Source organism: Caretta caretta, chromosome 2 (genome assembly GCF_965140235.1).
Source record: "Caretta caretta isolate rCarCar2 chromosome 2, rCarCar1.hap1, whole genome shotgun sequence".
Taxonomy (NCBI): Eukaryota; Metazoa; Chordata; order Testudines; family Cheloniidae; genus Caretta; species Caretta caretta.
The window spans coordinates 93,323,206-93,344,570 of NC_134207.1; the positions used below are offsets into that span (position 1 = coordinate 93,323,206).

At 43.0% G+C, this 21,365-nt stretch overlaps 1 long non-coding RNA gene across 1 annotated transcript in view; it reads left to right on the top strand.

The window, feature by feature from the left end:
* LOC142070789 (uncharacterized) overlaps window positions 1-10,469 on the top strand; it is a 70,762-nt gene extending 60,293 nt beyond the window's left edge. The window contains exon 3 of the long non-coding RNA XR_012666723.1: window positions 10,443-10,469. This is a non-coding gene — a long non-coding RNA (uncharacterized LOC142070789). The remainder of the gene's footprint in view (window positions 1-10,442) is intronic.
* Window positions 10,470-21,365: the final 10,896 nt, after the last annotated feature.

Consider the following 21,365-nt stretch of genomic DNA (forward strand, 5'->3'; position numbering starts at 1 on the left):
GAGACCAGATCAGCCAGCTCCTCTGCTGTAATATCTGAGCGAGTCTTCGCTGTGTGAACCATTTGTTGCACCAGCAAAAGCCCCTGAGCAGACGCGGATGACCCCCCGGGGGGCCCCGGAGCATGGGGCCCCACGGGGGGATGGTGACCACTCACCGGCTCCAGAGGGGAAGACAAAGGAGGTGGCAGTAATTGAGGCACTGGGGGCGAAGCAGGGGGAGGGATGGCTGCAGGAGCAGACAGGGGTGGCGAGATCGGCAGCCCCTCTATTGGCGAGGGAGAGGGTCTTTCCGAGGCAACACGCTGTGTCGCATCGCCAGGAGGGGGGATGGCTGCAGGAGTGGACAGGAGTGGCAAGATCACCAGCCTCTCTATTGGCGCGAGGGAGGGCTTTTCCGAGGTGACACGCTGTATCGCACCGCAGCAGAGGTGCCAGGCCATGTAAAGCCTGCACGGGCGCCTGAGGCTCTTTGTGCAATGTCTGGCCCAACCACTCCCAGTCCTCTAGCTTAAGGGTTCCGGCTTCAGGGTACCACGGGCATTGGGCACTCACCTCCTGTAGCAGGAGAGTGAGTTCTCGAGTGGGGCAATCATGCTGAGCCTTATGCAGCAAATACTGTAGCTCATTGCGGTGTTGCACTTGCAAAGCAGAGAGGGAGCTTCCCATACTTACCACAATGAAAAATACTCACCGGGATCCGCGAAGCGGATGAGTGACATGTCTGAAACCCTTGCCGGGCGAGGTAAGTGCCGAGGGTCCCACGTTTGGGCGCCAGTTGTTGCGGTCCAAATACAAGACAGCACAAAGCTTTAAGCAAGCAAGCAGGCTGGTCTGCCAATGGGCTGGTCCTCTCAGCTTTCCACCCTCTCCTTTATTCTTTCTCTCCCCCCGCGCATTACATTCTCCAACAGATAAAAGGAATACACTGGCTTTGTTTAACATTCTTATTTACCAATTTCTATCTACCGCATTCCTTGCTCTTGGACCTTGAGCCCAGTCCTGGGAGGCTTCTCACGGTTCATGTCATCTGGGCGAGATTCCAAGGTTCATGCCCTTGAGAGGAGCCGTGTGTGCACTGCTCCTACACAACACTCCGGGTGTGCCCTGAATGTTGCCAAGTGCATGAACCTTGTATGAATGCTACACTCTGGGAGTGTACCCTTCTTAATACTAGGCCCTGGGCCTCCTCTTTTTAACTATGCTGATGGGAGAAGCTCTCCTGCTGGATTAGTAGCCTCTTCCCTATAGTAGCACAGCTGCATGGCTGCAGCATTTTAAGTGTAGACCTGCCCTTATTCATCTGTTTTCTAAGATGAGCAGTCTCAGTCTTCTTAATCTCTCCTCATATGGAAGCTGTTCCATATACCTAATTGTTTTTGTTGCCTTTCTTTGTACTTTTTCTAATTCTAACATCTCTTTTTGGGGTAACCAAACACAGTATACAACATGTGAATATAGGATGGATTTACATAGTTGCATTATGATATTTTCTGTTTTATTATCTGCCCCTTTCCTAATGGTTCCTAATATTCTGTGAGATTTTTTTGACTGCCACTGAACATTGAGCAGATGTTTACAGAGAACTATCCACAATGACTCCAAGATCTCTTTCCTGAGTGGTAACAGCTAATTTACATGCCATCATCATCATCATGTCTGCAAAATTGGGATTATGTTTTCCAATGTGCATTACTTTGCACTTGTCAGCACTGAATTTAATTTGCCATTTTGTTGCTCAGTCACCCAGGTTTGTGAAATCCTTTGTAACTCTACGCAGTCACCTTTGGACTAAACTATCTGCATGCTCTAAGCTTGATTCCCATGCTTTCCGCTTCAGTGTGGTTCAAGGTAATTTAGGGATGTAAGATTATGCTGTTTTACAAATTGGATCCTGATATTCATCATCATGAAATATTTTTATTATAGTAACGCTCAGGGGCCCAGGGTCATAGGCCCATTGGGCAAGGCCCTAAACAAACACAGGTAGATATTTGGTTCCTGCCTCAGTCTAAGAACCTATTTAAAAAATACTGCAATGTCCCCCAAATAAAGTGTTGCTCATAGAGGAGATCATTGCAGATTTCTGCCATTATACTTTCCCAACATTTTCTTGTATATGGATACAGGAAGTCTACTTGAAGTAACCTCCCTCCCCTCCCCCCATTGTTCAAGTGGGCAATATTTTTTCTTTGCTATGCTATCTGGTGCCATGTTTGCAACAAGAGCCTGACCAAAGTGCAGTCCACAGGTGTTGTCATTCTTTTAATATTACACAGCATCATATAATATTTCTAGGCTCTCCTAGAAACACCTTCCTTACTGCTAAGATACCACTGTATACCATTTGTAAGTAGATGACTACATAGGAACATTTGATTTTGCCATACCCAAGTGGTGATTTTTTCCCCTAAGCCCAGGCAGTTAGGGGTTGTTTTGTGTTCTGAAATGGTGGTTTCCATCCTTTATAAATGATTATTCTAGCTAATGTATATATGAATATTGGTTCATGACCTGGTTTTCAAAAGTGGTTTTCACACTTGACATCCACATGATCTATCAGTGAGCAATACATCTAAAAATCAAGCCCATAGCTGGCTACCTCTTTTCTGAATCTTGCTGGACTCAGTGTACTGGGGCAATGAGTTCTAGGGATTAATTAATTGTTTTACAAAAAGGTTCTCCCTATTGTCAGTTTTGCTTTGCTGCCTTTCAGTTTCACTGCATGAGCCCCTGAGGTAGTGTTATGAGAAAGGGTAAATAGGAGCATCTGCTGACTACCACTTCAGCATGATCACCCAGAAGAACTTGTCAATGTGGCCTTGGATAACTAAATAATGTTACCTCTGTTTTTGCACTATTCCCTAGAGAACACTGCAAATTCAAAGATAACATTGTTTAGTTATCTAAGGCAGTTGTAAAGCTTCTGAAGGTGAGCACTCTATATTGCACAGCAAAATGTTTTGGGCTCCTGTTTCGAGTTCTCCTTTTCAGTGAGGATGTTTTTGAAAGAGCGAATCAATACTGGACTCTCTCACCTCCCACCCTCTAATAATCCAATTTACACAGAATTGTAGCTTGAACCACCAGTCAGATTTTTTTCCTTTTGCATTTACTGATTAGAGCTCTTCTCCCTAAGTAGAGTTATCTTGCTCCCTAAATTTTAATTTATTAAGTGTTTCACCTGAAAGCAATCACCCTTGCAGTCAATTCCCAAAGTAAAACAGCTGACTTTTCAATTCAGACAGCCTATAAATGAAGAAATACACTAGGGAAACAGAATTATATACTCTTTTAGAAGACAAAGATGTTTCACTGAAACATTCTGATATCAGTCAACCTGCTCTGCATTATGAATAAGCTTGTTTTTGAGCTGCGATAGGAACAAGGCAATTAGCATACATTTCCCCAGCTCAACTGCTAAGTTTCTTATGCTTCATATCTTCTTTATTAATCCTTCTTCCGATACTAATTGACCTTTACATGGGCTACTTGAGACCCATAAGCCCTTCAACCAATAGCATTTCTGGCCTTCAAATTTTCCTGAAGCATATATTTACATGACAGTTGTGGTTTTAGTGCAGGATAAAAGAGCACATCTTACAAGGATGAACTCTTAATAAATTATTCCTTCTGAGGCCTTAATGTTTTGCCTTGCATTTGAATGGCCTCTAAAATGCAAACGTTTAAGGTAGTAGGGGTAAACAAGCCAAATCCCATCACAGCAAAATAATCCAAGGAACAAGACCTGAAGTTAATGTTCACAATATATAATGTTTGCACAATTTACTTCTCCTTCAGGTATGTACATTGAAGGGTCTTTTAAAGGCGGGGGCATATGTTAGGGATAGGCTACATTCATCCCTAGTTTAGTGGACTTAGTCCAGGAATGAATTTTGGCCCAAAGTTTTTATTTCCTTTCAGCAAGATTTGACCGAGGGTGAACTTAACAAGCAGTATGAAAACAGAAGTTTATGTCTGAAGAATCATTGGGTGGTAGAGTGAGAACGTGAAGAGTTCAATTCCTAGGCGCTTATAGTCACTTGTGGGCCCCGATCAGACACTATTCAGTTGGCATTGTGTGGAGCTGAAAAACATGGTTTAGGAAAAGGCAGGCTGTTTCCTGAATGGTGTGGAGAGAGCAAACAGAAATAAAATGTGCCATCTTAGTGAAAAGATCAGTGAACCTGGCAACTGGTGTATTCCCCATCATAGGTTCTGAAGTACGCTCTCAGCTTGAAGTACCATTCAGGTCATTGGAAGCAACTGCCATGGCATGGATGAACTCCTTAAGCCACCCCAGCAAGGGGCTGGAAGTCTCCAAGAGAGGGAAAGCCCAGGCCAGGGCCTCCTCAGTAAACAGGCTAATAATGAACCCCACTTGGGCCTGGTCACCAGGAAACAACAGAGGTCCACAGCTTCTCCCTCTGGCAAATGGTTCACCTGTCAGAAGCCTCAGTCTGATGGATCTGATAAGTGTGTCGGACTTGGACTTACCTCCGAAAGCTTAAAAGCAGAAGAGGGCTTCTAGATGTTAGGGAAGAGAGAGTTTGGGCATAACTAATACTAATATACAGAGGTTGGCTGCAAGGGAACAGAACTAGAAATCAAGGCAAATCAATGAAGCTCCCTGCTGAGTCTCTGGTCCCTGCTGCCCACTCCCTAACCCTGTTGCAAATCCTCTCTGCTCAGCCAACTAGCCAGACTCCATATCTCCTTTTTCATACCTGGCTGCCTCACGGCTCCTACTGCCCTGAGAAGAGAAGTGCTACCAGAGCTGTACACCAATGAACCACCAGTAGTCCATTAAAGTGGCGCTTTTGCCAGTGAGCCATAGGAAGTTTGTTTGGATGCTGCTCTTCTACAGTTCTGTTTCTTCCCTACTCTTGTTCTTTCTGCACAACTTCTATATTCCACTGTCACATTTTGGGATGCAATCCAGACCAGTAAGGGACTGTGTCACCCACTGCCCTTTTCATGTTGGTTTTGAAGGGTTTCCAGCTGCATTCTCTCCTGCTCTCCAGCTGCATCCATTTTATGTTCACTTGTAAGCTGGAGGGTCTGTTTCCTCCCGATGCCACAGACTCTGGGACCTCAGATGGTCTTGGGAAGCCACCTTCCCTCCATGGGTTGTCACAGTCCTTTAGGAGGTTTATTAACCTTTGGCTTTTTTTCCCCAGCATAGACTATGTAGTAATCTGAGCACAAGTCTTCTCTTTTTTGGTGCATTTGGTGTACGTTGTTTGCTCATCTTGCTGTCTTTGGTTCTGTGTCGCTCACCCAAAATCAGCAAACAGAAAACATCAAGATATTTTTTCTTTGACTATACTCACCCTTTTCACTTGAAAAATCACTTAAAACTATTTCACCAGTGCTTAATGTGTAAATGTTAGTTAAAATAGCACCCCGTGTGTAAATCCTGACATGACTACACCAATAGCATATTCTGGGGTGCAATCCAGACCACTGAAGGGTTGTGTCACGACCTGCCCTGTAACACTGGGTGCCTTAAATGCTCTGCTGATGTGATGCACAGCCTGGCCACATACAGCCAATGTACAAGCACACATTGAGTATCATTGTGTTAAGAAGATCTGGCTCAACACTCTGATTCTAGCAGCTTGCTTGCTAACCCCCAGCCACATTCTGGTATCTACCAGCCTGGTCTCTACCACTCTGGTATCTGCTAGTCAAATGACTGAAACACACTCTCAGTCCTGGATTTTTCCCACACTGTGTGCTCTGCAATGTCCAGCCCTTTTCTGGACTGTTCAGAGGAATAAGGTTCATTTGCACCTTTAAGAGACTCTTTGTCCAGCATGCCAGACTGTCTCTCAGTCAGATCTTTCATCTAGGAAGACAAGGGGAATCAACTCCCTGTACTTCTGTGGACAGTCCTGACTGAGAGACAGTAAGCCCACGCTGGACAAAGAGTGATTGGTGAGAAACCACCTTAAATAAAGGCTAGCAAGATTAAGTTTGGGACATTTAGATGCAAGTTTTTCACTTTTATTTGCTGTAACCATCTCTACCTTTATTTCTTTTACTTGGCATCACTTAACCTATGTGCTGTTAATAAACTTGTTTCATTTTGATCTAAACCAACCCACTGCAGTATTTGAATTGAAGTGATTATTAATTCCAGTTCATGGGACAAGCTGTTAGGCATTGTTTCTTTTAAGAAGCAAACAAAGCTTCTTATTCCTCTGAATAGGCCAGGAAAGGACTGGACAATGCAGAGCTCACAATTCTGAGAAAATTAATTGTGCCCCAGAATGTGACATCCACCCAGCATGGTTCTCCTCCCACCAATGTCCCGTACCAGCAATTTTTCTCACTACGCCATTCCCTGCTGCCCTTCCCTTTCCACAGCTGCCCACTACACTATCCCTCCCTTGTTCTCACCAGTCACAAGAGAATGGAGGTTCTGAATGTTAATGTTAGGTTAACTAAGTATATCCATGATTTTCAATGATTGTGTTGATAGAAACTGCATTTATAAAAGTAAAATAATTGAGCAATCTTAATTTGAAGTTTAGGAATATGTCAAAGGATTGAAACTGAGAAGCAGGCTTCTATAATCCTCTTTAATCCACTAGATAGGCACACTGAACGATGCATCCTCATGCTGCCTTATCAATGACCTCTGATTTATAGGCATTGTTTCCTCTATGGGCAAATAGTAGTTAGTTTTTTGAATTCATTAATTTACTTCCCCTGAGCAAAAGGACTGCTAGTTATGCAGAATAGTTTGAAGATCTTTAAAAACAAAACAAAAACAATTTGCATGCTAATTTCTCTTACAATAGCGAATTTGATTTTCACCAGTGTCATAGATGGGAAAGGTCACCAAGATAATCTTTAACTACCTACCATTTCCCCTAGCCATCAACATTAAGATAATTGCATATTGGTTTTAATGTTTCTTTTAGAGGAAGTGTAGAAAACTAAATAATTTTGACCCCCAATCAAAGCCATTCAGGTTATGAGATAGCAGGAGAATGAGGCAGAAAGAGAATTATTAACCTTAAGTAAAGGCTCTTCTCAACCACCTTTGTTTGTCACCTACAGTGAAATATGGAAGCTCAGAAGGGAAAGAAAGGGAAGGTTACTTATCTAACAGTAACTGGAGTTCCTTGAGATGAATGGTCTCTGTGGGTATTCTACTCTGGGTATGCATGTTCTCCATGTGCCTGAGTTCAGAAAATTTTCACTAGCGGTGTATGGTGGGGGTTCTCACCCCTGCAGTGCCAGCTGGTGGCACAGTTCATTATTACCATTACATTTCTGCTTCAGTTTACCCTAGTGGGCTTCATTCAGTCAAATAAGATTTATGTATACTGAACAGTGCCCCATCAAGGGTCTAGTTTTATTTAATGCACAGGTGGAACAATATACAAGTAGGCCTTCATCCCAGCATCTCTAGCTGGATGGGGAGGGGGATGAGTTAACTTTAGTTCATTAACTCCACCTTTATGCAGGTTCCTTACCAGCAAGGACTTCTTTACCCAGAATCTTCTCCTAGAGTCAGGGCCTCTGGTCATCACCTGGGGAAGGGTCTCTCCTTTTGGGTCAAGGTCCCTACAAAAGTCAAACCTGAAACAATCCTTACTTGGAACAGTATACAATTTCTCTTCTCTGGGGCTTCTGCTTCTACCTCATGAAGTCCTTCCAGGAGAGCCAGGTTTCTCTGAGTCTTAGCATTCATAGCTCTTCCCTTTTGGAGCGTCTTCCAACTAGGAACATTTTTCCTTGGTTTCCTTTCCTGGTGAGCACCTCACCAGTTTCCCCCTAAGAAGTCCTCCATCTGGGAGCTTTTTCTTGTCTCCATTGGCCTGTGCCAGGTGCTTCCTTGTGCTCTGAACCAAGGGCATAAGGGGAGGCACTGCCTCTCCAGTTCCTCTTTAATGCAAATCACCTTTAGGAAGAATCCAAAACAAAGGGGAAGGAGGGCAGGAATGGGAATACCCATAGGGACCACACATCTCAAATAACTCCAGTTATGTAAGGTAGATAATCTCTTTTTTATTCGAGTGGTGGTCCGAGGAATATTCTACTATGGGTGACTCCCAAGCACTATTCATCAAGGAGGAGGGTACAAGGAACAATGCTGCATCACAGATGTGTCTGCAGAAGAATCTCGTATCAGGCTGTAATGTCTAGTAAAGGTATGCACAGAGCCCCATGTTGCCTCTATACAGATCTCAACAAGGGGCACTTCCTGAAGAGAAACTACTGAGGTAGCATGAGCACTGGTTGAGTGGGACCTCACACCTTGAGGGGAAGGAATCTGTCAGTTCTTATAAAGTAGGATGCAACCTGAGATCCATTTAGAGAGCCTCCGAGGAGAATGCTTCCCCTCATCTGCTCAGCAATGGAAGTGAAGAGTCTCCGAGATTCCCTGAAGGATTTCATCTTTTACAGATAGAAAGCTAAGACTTGACAGTGGCGGCCAGTACGTCCCTCAACCCACGCCACTTTCAGCAGATCCCATTGGCCTGGAGCAGTGAACCACAGCCACTGGGAGCCGCGATCGGCTGAACCTGCAGACGCGGCAGGTAAACAAACCGGCCCAACCTGCCAGGGGCTTTCCCTGCACAAGTGGCGGAACAAGTTTGGGAACCACTGGTCTAGATAATACTTACTCCTGCCATGAGTATAGGGCACTGGACTAGATGACCTCTCGAGGTCCCTTCCAGTCCTATGATTCTATGATCACAGCTCAATGATCCAAAGGAAGGCAAGCAAATTAAATTCAGTGGTCATGATTCTCCTGTCAGTTATACTGATATACATCAAGAATAACTGAAGTCAATGGAATTACACCACTGTAAAAGGAGTTACAGTGAGAAGGGAATCAAGGCTAAGTTTCCTTTCTCTCCCTATTAAATGTATGTTTGTTTATAGTCTGTTTAGAAAGAAAATCACACTAAATAGCTCATTGATGGTTGTGGCTAGATGGTGCATAGATAGTAAAAGCATTCTATTATTCTTGCATGCTTTTGAAAAATCACAAGGCTCAGAAGTATTCAAAATTCACCTGGTGCATTCTGCCCACCAATAAACAAATAATTAAGTTTGTCTATTACAAGTCTTCAACTTTTACTAGCTTAAACTGGAGCTTTTGAAGCTTCTCTGATCAATACTTATGAGCAAGACTGTGCCTGCTCCTGTACAGGTGTGCAAGGATGAGGCGATGATGGTGCAAGGAGTTTTGAGGCATTAATAGACAAATGTGCCTTGTACACAGATCAACTGCCACTGCCTTGGTGACCCTGGAATGCTCGTCTTCATTTCCTCAATTTATGAGAAGGTACATGCATAAGGAGTAGAAAGGCTATTTTACCTTTCTATTTGGGATGACGAGACTGCTGCTGAAATACTGTGTCCAGTTCCAGGATCAACACTTCAAAAAGCATGTTGATAAACTGGAGAGGGTTAGGACAAGAGCCATAAGAATGATTAAAGGATTAGAAAATGTGCCTTATAGTGATAAAATAATAGATTGATCTCCTTGAGTCTAACAAAGAGAAGGTTGGGGGTGACTTGATTAGTCATTGAGTAACTAAATGGGAAACAAATATTTAATAATGGGCTCTTCAACCTAGCAGACAAAGTTATAACATGATCCAATGGTAGAAACTGAAGCTTAGACAAATTCAGACTGGAAATAAGGAGTAAATTTTTGTCAGGGAGGGTAATTAACCATTTGAACAATTTCCCAAGGGTCACAGTGAATTCTTCATCACTGGTCATTTTTAAATCAAGATTGGATGTTTTCCTAAAAGAGATGCTCTAGGAATTTTTCCGGGGCCATTCTATGGCCTATGTTATATAGGTCAGACTAGATGATTAAAATAGTCTCTTCTGATCTTGGAATCTATTAACAAAAAGGATTCCATGGGCTGATGCTTCTACTTAAAGGGGTGATGTAGTGTATCGCAATTGGGTAAAATCCCTTTAAACAACTGTAAGGCTTCTAGTGTGTTCACTGTGTTCTATGTTTTAGAAACCAACTAGAACTGTAGTATGTAGCAGATAGGTAGCTAGACCTTGCATGTCTATCTATAGTTAGTAAACATGGTTATATGGAATCCAGCCGTGCCTGTGAGATTCTTTCATATTGCTGTTGTGTAAAGAGCAAAAGACACAAGAGGTGACACCCCGATAGTCATTATATAATTCTTTTGACACTGATGCATCAAGAGACAAGCCCTGCTCTAAACCACTCAAAACATTTCCCCCATTTTTTGTTTTCCGTTTTTATTCTATTTTCATGGTGGGCCTTTTCCTTAGCATAAAGATACTGTATCATTACAAATTTAAAACGCTTACAGCCATAGTTATCTTAGCTTTATCATTAGAGCACATCTTACACTCTAAAATAACATTATAGGCTTAAACTAATTTCCATTAATTTTTTCCATATCTGATGTTCACTGAAGCATTCCAGATGCACATTCTGAAGAACAGATGGATAACATTGTGAGTACAGTTCGTTGTATGGGTAAGAAATATGGCACCAAATACAATTCTCCTTATGTCAACTCCTTTTGTTTTATTATGATGTATTATTTGTATTGCAGTAGCACCCAGGATTCCCAGTCATAGACCAAGACCCTATTATGCTGGACACTGTTCAAACAGAATTAAACGATGGTCCCTGTCCCAAAAAGGATTCAGCCCCAGGGTCCTTTGTTTTGTTTTATGCATTTTTTTTAGTTTCTAAGAACCACTGGTCCTGCACTTTTTTTGAAGTGAACATTATGATGTCCTTAAATATGAACTTCCATATCAGCTCAGACCAGCAGTCCATCTAATCCTGTATCCTGTCTCATACAATAGCTGGTAGCAGCTTGCTCAGAGTATGGTTCAAGATGGCCTCCAATAGGCAGTTATTGAATAAACTATTCACAGGGAATAATTTACCTACTAGATCTCATTAATTAAAGATTACTTTATATCCCAAGCAGGAAGATGTATATTCCTTCCAAATCCTTCAGCTCACACTCTCTCTGCCTGTCCAAAACACCAAGGCTGCCCTCAAATACTTTGTTTTCAACCCTTTTATTATCATAGTCCACATCTATTTTCAAAGTCCCCTATCCTTATTGTCACATACCTATGGTATCTAATTTTCAAATTTTAATTTTTTTCCCTCCAGAATATTTTACAGTTTCTTCTGTTTCTCTCTGCACACTTTGGAGATAATTGTTTGCATTTGCAATATGTGCAATCACAACATCTGCCTCTGAGTGAGTTGCTGTGTTCACTACTCAATGAAGCAATGAAGCATTTGAAACGCAAGAACATCCCTCAGATGTTGTTGCAAGCTGATGATTCTTCATGCTCTGACTGTTGCATCTCTTGCATCCCGTGTCTATTAATCTTAAAATGACATGTTGCATGACTGTGTTTTTATCACTACTTAAAAAAAGAGAAACAAAAACAAAGTCACCTGATTGTTTTTTTTGTTTGATCAGATGCTTTCTTGCCAAACAAAATAAGGTTGTCTATATTATGCTGTTTAGATTAGTGTCTCACCATAAACAAAGGACATTTAACTGAAAGCTAGTTATGGTAAATCAACTTTCATACATATAACTTGAATTTACACAAATGCCCTGTGTCTCCTCCCTCCCCATCTCTTTTTATCTGCCTTTGTGTCTGTTTGGGAAGCATTGGGTTTAGCAGACTGAACAATAGAGCAGATGTGAATGAAGTCCATAATAAATTCAGTGTGCAGGAGGCATGGAGCAAATCTACAATGACACACTAGTCAATTCAAGACCCAATTAACAGAGAATTTGCAATCTGGTCAGAATAAGGGTGCAAATAAAATTGGGAGCCACTTTATAGTGTTTTGTAAAGTAAAACTCAATTCTAAAGGGTTCCAAAACATTCTGAAGCAAAGACATTTTAAACCTAAATTTAAATAGTAGAGATTTAAAAAAAATAACACACAGGGGACACTCCAGATAAATTACCAAGATTTTGTATACATTAATTGACATATGCCATCTAAATGTATTACCATTAAATTAATTAGGTAGATTTTACTGTTTAAGGAGTTCACTAAAGTAAACTTTACTAATTACTATTTGTGCAAATCACAAAATCAAAGTTGGCCTAATAAAGAAAAGTAGGTAGTGAGATATTTTGTAAAGCTATGCAGATCTGCACTAACCTGGATAAAATAATCAGGAGTTCTGTGGAGTTTCCTTATGGGATTGACCATATTTTCTTTTTCAGACCTTAAATACAAACTAAATAGAACACTTTGCATCAAATATCAGCTTTGCAAAGGTTGCCATCAGCCAAAAAGAAAGAAAGAAAAAGAAGCAGAGTACAAAGGAATCATCATGTAACTATCTGTGCTAGAACAGGTATAAAATGAAATCCGGTTCCCATCAGAAACTTTTTACATGCTGCAATTCACTATTTACTCCATTGAGAAAGATTAAGACTAAGTACAAAGTATTTATACAAGGTTTCATTTGACCATGTTTTATATTTGTTTTAATCCCTAAAAAGATAGTAATTAAATCACTTAAATTTGAAAGATCAGGATTTTAGAAAGCAAACCTCTTTCAGGCCCACCAATGGGGGGCGAGGGGGTGGGGGGTGGGCAAAGGGGTTAATTGCCCAGCGGCCCGATGATTTAAAAGGGCCTGGGCGGATGGGACAGATAGGTTTTTTTAAAATTAAAATTAACATTTAAAAAAAGAAACAAATCCGTTTCCTGCTGCTGCTCCTGCTCTGTACAGAGCGCCATCCCTCACTGTGACAGTAACAGTTCTCCAGAGCACTGCTGCACCCTGCTGGTCTGGCAGTCTGACAGAGCGTCTGCAACAGCAGCCTGGGAACCATGGAACTTGCTGCCTCCTCTGGCGGCTCTCCGGCTGCTGGGCCGAGCACAGGGAGACTTTAAAGAGGAACAAGCTCCCTCTGCACTACCAGATTTCCTCCCCCAGGGTAGCAGCTCCTCTCCAAACACAAGGCAGCAGGTTCAGCCACCCAACTGAGCCTCTCTAAGTTTGCTGAGAGGCAGCCAGGGCTAGCTCCCCCTTCGCTGCTGCTAGCCGGATGATGAGCCGCTATCATGAGCGCAGGATGAGGGGCTACCTTCACTGCTCAGCCAGGGAATGAGGCTTAGATTTTTCCTCTGCCTTCGCCCCTGGCCAGCTCCCCAGAGATCCAGTAGATGTGGCACACCATGCCTAGTGCCTGCCATCTGCTCATTGCTCTGGGTATTGATGTCCCATAGCACCAGCAGCGCAAGTATTGTATGTTTTAACTTTGTTGGTCATATTCAGTTACATCTTGTCTTGTATGTCAGGTTTTGTCCTTGTCTTCAGATTACACCTGAATCATGACTAGGTGTTTAATTAGCCTACTTGATACTTTAGGTGTTTTCTTACTTTGTGCTTCTTTAAATGTTTTATATATTAATGAATTTCATTCCATAATGTATTTATTTAATTTAAATATATAATTCAAAATAGAAAATTCTACATCATATATTTAGGCTCACAATTTCTTTAATACTGGTGCTGTAACTGGAAAAAAAAGTTAGATCAAGCAACCCCACAACTTATGCATGGTGAGTTCTATTGTATCGTCAATGGGATAAAACGTAGTGTCATATACCCCAGCCTTCCCTTTCGGGGGGGGGGGGGCATTGTCTGTTCTGCCTTGGGGCCCGGAATTGCTGTCAGTGGGCCTCACTCCTTATGTCTGTCAAAGAGCATCATGATGGTTTCTAAGAGAGAAGATGCATAAGGCATTTGCTAGGTTAAAACTTAAAATTTATTATATAAGAATATCAGTGATGGACTATTATATTTTTTAGTAATTCATTATCTGGTTTCCAAAGCAATATGAGGGCCATGTCTACACCATAAACTTCGGTGGACATAGGTTATGCTGGTGTACAGCTTGTGTGTGCGCATGCTTGCCTGCTTGTGCTGATGCTACATGTACTCACCAGAAGTGCTTGTGTGGCCACAAAGTGTGGTGCACCATGGGTTGGTATCCCAGTGCCATTTGCAAGGAGGTGCAGCTGGGAACAACGGATAAAGTTCCTATCATGCAACTTTTTCCATCCTTTAATGCCATTCTTACCCCATAATTTGCACACCTTTTTAAAATCCCACAAACCTGCGTATCACTTGTAGCTGTCTGCCATCTCGGGCAGAAGCATAGAGCCTGTTCAGGTTTGCGCTATTGTCATGAGCTCTGGAAATGCAGGATGAATGATCCTCCAGAATTTGTGGCACTGCAGGAAGTACCGCAACAGGGGACATGATGATTTCTTTGAGGCCAGATTGCTACTGGACATAGCAAAAAAAAAAAACCAATTCATGGTTGTCGGTAGCATTTATGAAGCAGCTGCAGATGGTGGAGCGCTGCTTATGGGCCTGAGAACCAAGCACTGACTGGTGTGACTGCATCATAATGCAGATTTGGGACAATGAACAGTGATTGTAGAACTTTCAGATGCGAAGGCCACATTCCTGCATCTGTGTCCTGAGCTCATGGCCTCCAGCACATGGACACCAGAATGAAGGCTGCATTGACAGTTTAGAAGAGAATGGTAATTGCACTGTGGAAACTTGCAACATTGGATTACTATAGGTCAGTGGGAAATCATTTTCGTGTTAGAAAATACTCAGTGGGGGGCTGCTATCATGTAAGTGTATAGGGCAATTAATTATCTCCTGCTACACAGGACTCTGACTCTAGGCAATGAGCAGGACATCATGGATGGATTTGCAGCTACGCAGTTCCTAAACTGCAGTAGGATGGTAGATGACACGCATATCCCTATTTTTGCCCCAGGCCACTTTGCCACTGAGTACATCAACAGAAAAGGCTACTTTTCTGTGGTTATGTAAGCATTGGTGAATCAGTGGGGATGCTTAACCGACATCAGTGTGGGCCAGTCATGGAAGGTCCATTGGGACCCAGCCTCCCCTGGCTCTTGAAGTTGTACACTGGACACATTGACAGCTTTAAGGAAAGATTCAGCTACCAGCTCAGCAGGTGCAGAATGACAGTTGAATGTACTTTTAGTAGATTGAAGGGACATTGGCGCTGTTTACTCATAAGATAAGATCTCAGTGAGAAAAACATCCCCATGGTTACAGCTGCTTGTTGTGTCCTGCATAATATCTGTGAAGCAAAAGGGGAAAAGTTGTCATTAGGGTGGAGGTGGAGCAGCTTTCTGCTGACATTGAGCAGCCAGACACAAGGGCCATTAGGAGAGCTCAGCACGGAGGTATGTGGCTGAGGGAGGCCTTGAAAGAGCACCTTAACCATCAGCCACTGTAATGTGGTGTGGTGTTCTACCTAGAGTTTTGGGGGTTGTTAGGAATTATGTAGTGTTTTGTGTACATTTATGAATATTGCAGTGTCTTTTAATGAACCTATGAATTATGTGGTGCTTATGGTACATTTATTACACTGTGTTTTTCACCAAGCCTGTAAGATCTGTGGTCCTGTTCTATTACAAGTAATGTGTGCTTTGTGCAGTGCTAGGCATTCTGCAGTATTTGTTATAAAGTAATAACAATGAATTTATTTCCAAACTATAAACGTGTATTGCGTACCAAAAAAAAACAGTGCAGATTAAACTGCAATTAAAAAACAATAGATCAAATGTATAAAATAAGTCAACAGAACAGAACTTTAAAAAATGGTAGAAAACATTTGTGCCCTTTTCAGTCCATTGCTGCCAGACCTACACCAACTGCAGCACTCTCAGGTCAGTGTATATAAAACTATGGTTTTCCTTATTGTCCCATGGCATGTATGGGAGGGGTAGGGCGCTGCTAAAATAGAGTTCTCTACTGACTTCAAAGGGAGAAAAGCCTGTGAATGTTAGCCCTGTAGATCAATAAGAGTCTGCAGCATTTATATTTTCTACCCAGGAAGCCCCATTATGTCCTGGTGCATCTCACACTCCTTTTCTTGTTGGGGCTCGTGGGCCATTCACCTGTCCATTGTTTTCTTCTCCAGGCTGTCTGCTATATTCAACCTCCAGACCCTCTGTTCATGGCACAATGTAGCACTGGGGCTTGGAGGATCTCTGTGAACATGTCCTCCCTAGTCTTCTTCTTTCTCCTCCACCTCAGGGTCAGACATTCCATGAGCATAGAGCGGGCAACCCTCAAGACTACAACTACCAATAGATGTATTATATTTTCAGTGACAATGGAAAGTGAAAGTTAAATTTCAGTAATCCCTTATTCCCATACGAGTTTTAAATAAAACACACCTATTGACACTTCAGCTTTGGAGCACCTCTGCACAGCACTGCTCTCAAGCCACTGCCCTGGTGAGCATGGCACACCAGGTGGGGAGGGAACTGTTTGGTTGTAGGAAACATTAAAATTTCAGCCTCTATTTTCATAGTTGCGAGTACAGGGCACTGAGCACTGGCGCTATTTTCCACAGGCAGTGGTGATTTTAGCTGATATCTCACTTCTGAGCATCACAAATGTGTAGAAAACACTGGTGGCTGCTGGCGTCCCAAAGCTGCCTGGGCCGGTATGCTGCTAGTCTGTTTACTGCAATGATGCCTGACAAATTAATTGCAGAATAGCATGGGAAAGTGTCATACTGTAGAGTAAGAAAAAAAGCAGCCATCCCAAGAACCCTCTGGGAGAAGACTGCAGAGTTTCTTTATGAAAGTTTAATCGAGATCTCTCAGGAGGTTATAAGGGACATCCCTATGCACATAAAACAAATGGCTCTGCATACCCCCTTCCCCTACCTAACCCCACAGGGGAATGAAAAGCAGCTAAGTTCACCTCTGTTTGTTGTACCTTTCTCTTCTGATACAAGTAAAGCAATGAAAAGTAGATACCTGTGTCCTGCTAACATGGGGTTGGGCAGGGCACCATCCTCTCATTTGAACATTTTAAGGGAGAATGCGTGCACACGTGTACCTGATTGGGCTACGCCTGGATTGGGCTCGTCTGTGCTCAGCTGATGGGACTGACTAAACTGCAGTGGAGTCTCAAAAATATTCTGGCTTGTGGCATAGCTGCATGTCCCTCCTCCTCCTCACTGTTCACAACAGGGATCTCTGTTTCAGGCTCCAGTGCGATATCTATGGTTTGCTGATGGGGTCTCTGCCAAGTACGGTACACAACTCGTTGTAAAAGTGGCAGGTGTGCGGCATGGCACCAGCTCAACGGTTGGCCTCTCTGGCTTTGTGGCGTGCCTGGCGCAGTTCCCTCACTTTGACACAGCTCAGCTGCTGATCCCTGATGCATCCTTTCACCGGAATCCCTCGTGAAGTCTTATTGTAGATGTCCAGGTTTCCACAAGTGGTCTGGAGCTGTGCCTGCACAGACTTCTCTCCCCACAGGCCCAGGATAGCCAATGCCTCCTATTTACTCCAGGCAGGAGTGCGTGGAGAGCACGTCGCAAATGTGGTCAGCTGGGGAGTTGCACACAACAAGGGAGAGCTGCTAGGTGTGCTTGCCAAGTTGGGCAAACCGGTTTCTCCCCTTCTCCCCCACCCTGTCCCTGAAGTTTGAAGGGGTTTACAACTAAACACAAAATGAACCTTTGGATGCGTGCTTTTTCTCTAATTGCAACCAGGCAATGCCAAGATACCATGAGAGTGCGGTAGAAATATCACAAGAATAGCCTATTTTTCAGCCCTAGGAGGGTCAAGTGATTCAAATAAAACTTCCATTCCAAACTAAACCCAAATTCTGAATCTTTGGAGGTTTTTCTGTCCCTACTTGTGATTCCATCTGTACCTTTTGGAAGTCTGCATTAAAAACATGAGATTCCCTAAAATCAGCCTTGAAAGCTCTGATAGGGAATTCTTTAAAATTCACAACTGTAAAGTGGAAGACAATATGGGTTGCTATGTTGCAGAAGAACTGGGTGTGATCTCTGCTTGAAACACTTTTTTTTTTAAAAAGAGGAACTCCTTGTTCGATGTTTACTTTAACTGAGTTATCGGAATCTAATCCATTATTGCCCTGATTCTAAGGCCTTGGCTACACTTACAGATGTACAGCGCTGTGAGTTAAACCCACTTTCGTACAACTGCGTAGGGAAAGCGCTGCAGTCTGTCCACACTGACAGCTGCCAGCGCACTGTCCTGGACACATTTGCAGCTGCATTGGGAGCGGTGCATTATGGGCAGATAGCCCAGCATTCAAGTGGCTGCAACTTGAACCATTCAAGTGGCTGCAACTTTTCAAATGAGGGGGGGTGGGGTGTGACAGGGAGCGTGGGGGGAGAGACAGTGGGTTTTTGGGGGGCTGAGAGTGTGTCAGCATGCTGTCTTGTAAGTACAGACCCCCTCACTCCCCTGCCTCTCTCTCACTCACTGAAAGCAAACGGCAGCTGTTTCTTTTTTTCTGAGAGGGGAGATAAGCAGCCGCTCGCCGAAACGGACACCAACCCCCCCCCCCGCGCCGCCTCTCTCTTCAAGCAAACATTAGCTGTCCAGCACTCCAAACGGAGCCCCCCTGCCTGCCTCTCACTCATTCAAACCAAACAGTAGCTGTGTTTGGTTTTTTGATAAGCAGCCCCCGAAATGGAGCTTTGAAACGGCACTTCCGCGTCCGGAATTCACAACAAAACAAGAGAGGACGCTTCAGTTAAAAGGGTTATGGGGAGTTTCTGGAGGTCAATCAGTGTGTAATCACGTTACTCCCCATTTACACTGGAGCATCTCGGCCAATGCGCAACAGCTGTTAATCCTCTCGGGGAGGTGGAGTACCAGCAGCGCTGTAGCCGCGGAGACACAGTGCTGTACGTGCCTTGCCAATGTGGACGGGGAGTGAGGTACAGTGCTCTGGGCGGCTTTATTGCACTGTAACTCACAAGTGTAGCCAAGCCTAAGAGCAGTCTGTCTTTCTATTGACTTGTATGGGCTTTGGACCAGGTCCTTTATAATCAGTGTTATTGGTGGAAGAAATTATGTCTTGTTTTAGGAAGAATAAATACAGTAAAGAGCAGTGGGAAATCTCACAATTACAGAAAGCTGCAATGTGATAAAGTGACACATGCAGTTTAAATTGAAAAAGTTTGAAAATGTGCATCTCATTTAAAGATAGTGAGAGAGAGTTAGCGCTAGATTCACAAAAAGATTTAGGTGCCCAAATCCAAAATTTAGATCCTCAACACTGCCCAGCTATTGCCAGCCCTGCAGGAGCCTAAATTTGCATGAGTAAACCCCCCAAGGCACTGATAATTCTGCCACCAGTCATGTGCAGCTGCCTAAATCCTGACACCAAGAAGCCTAGTTTACACTTAATCTCCAACAGGATGCTCAGTTTAGTGTTCTCCCACCTATCTCACCTGGGGCGCCCAAATCAGTAAGGGTGGTCTGAGAACACCAACTGGATTGGGCCTCATATAAAGCACAGGAGGGTGGTGCTGTCTGCCTGATAACCATTAGTCCAGTGGTTAGAGCACTAACCCAGGATGTGAGGGAGACCATTTCAAACTCCGCCTGAGGTGGGTTCAAACCCCTGCTCTATATCTCCCACCTCTCAGGTGAGTGTTCCAACAACTGAGATATGGCATATTCTGGTATGTGTGTGGGGGGGGTCTCAATCTCTCTTCTCCTGTCGGAGCTGTCCCACTTTGGATAAATAAATAGCCATTGGAACAGGGACTGGAACTTGGGTCTCTCACAGCCCAGGTGAGTGCCCTAGCCACTGGGTTGCAAAGTCACTCTTGGTCTCTCTCTGGCCTGTGATTATGTATTTCATAGAAAGTGGAACAGCTTCAAGAGGAGAGTAGAGACCGAGAGACATCCACCACAGAATACCCCATATCCCAGTGTTCACGGTCAAGGGAGACCTGGATTCAAATTCCTGCTCCGTATAAGGCAGATGGGGGGAATTGACCAGGTGGTCTCCCACAGCTCTGGGTGAGTTCTCTAACTGGGCTAACAGGAATGTCCATTTTCTAGCCAGCTCTATTTACAACACATTCACTTTCTTTCCTCTACTGCTTTAATCAACATGGTGACAAAAAGCAACTAATGTTGCTAAACAAAGCACTGGTTTCCCCATGGAAATCGTAAAGAAGTAGACACTTCAACTCCTGTCAGTTTAAATAGGAACAACAACAAATTAAAGAACTGTATAGGACAAAATGGTCTTGGGGAAAAATACTGGCTTTCTGATATTCACAGTTAGTTTTTCCTTTAGTTCCATTGGTGTTTGAATTACTAGTATACTGAATCACCCACAAACTCTACTCAAAACCTTGGCATTAGCAGCCCAGGTTTGCAGATTGCTTCCCAAGTAGTTCAGGATAGATTAATGTAACTACACACTGTCTTCTGCTTCAGAATCAGTACTACCCTAGGAAACAGACTCCCAAAATGTTTATATCAAAACCAGAATGGGATAGAAAGTATCATAATAAAATTGCCCCAGGAAGTAGGTGGGCAGGGTAAATCATGTGCTGCTCAAATACTAATTCTTGTTTTGCTTTCCCTGTAAGCATAAAAAAAGGGACAAAACAAAAGAAAGAGACATCATCTTAGATTAGCCCAACATAAATGAAAGAAAGAAAGCTGAAAATTGGTAGAAGAGTTGATTTCACTACATGTTTATGGTAATAGGGTATTTGACTTTTGAATGCTTCATAAACCTTGTTATGTTCAGTGCTATTTGAGGTAGTAAAACAGTTGGAACTCTGCCAGAAGCTTTAATTGGAATCAGCTTAGCAGGGGCTGACAAGGTTTCCTAGTGTTTAGTTTCAAACTTATTATAAAAATGCAAAATTATGTGCTATTTATTTTCTATTCCTCTTTGGTGTGTGCCCATAAAGGTGAGACATAGCTGTGCTAGAAAATAGAATTTTTTTCTCGTATGCCCCAGGCAAGTGCTTTAAAGAGGGTAACATGGGTATTGTCTCTTATAATTAGAAATTGCTTTGGTTTAGATGCTGCAAAGATTATCATGGAATTCTTTCCTTATGCACATCTTGGTTTTTGATTATACAAAGATGTCAGATGGCCATACCACTGCCCATGGCAGCAATAAGTGACTATGCTGTGAGATCAGAATATATCACTGAAGAAGCCAACATATGGATAACTTGATTGCATCTCTTGCACCCAGAAAGTCAAATAGGATGGAACAGATCAGAGCTTCTAGCCACGTAGGACAAGAAAGTTGTTATTTTAGGCCCCAGTCCCACCATTCATTCAGGTGGACCCTAACACCAGGTTTCGACCACATGGAACAGCTTGCAGATCAGGACTTGACTTTGTGACTCATTAAAAGTTTCAACTCAGGACTAAGGAAAAAGAAGGTTTCACTCATTATGTATAAATACAATTTAACAGACTAAAACTGTCGCCTTCCCTGAGC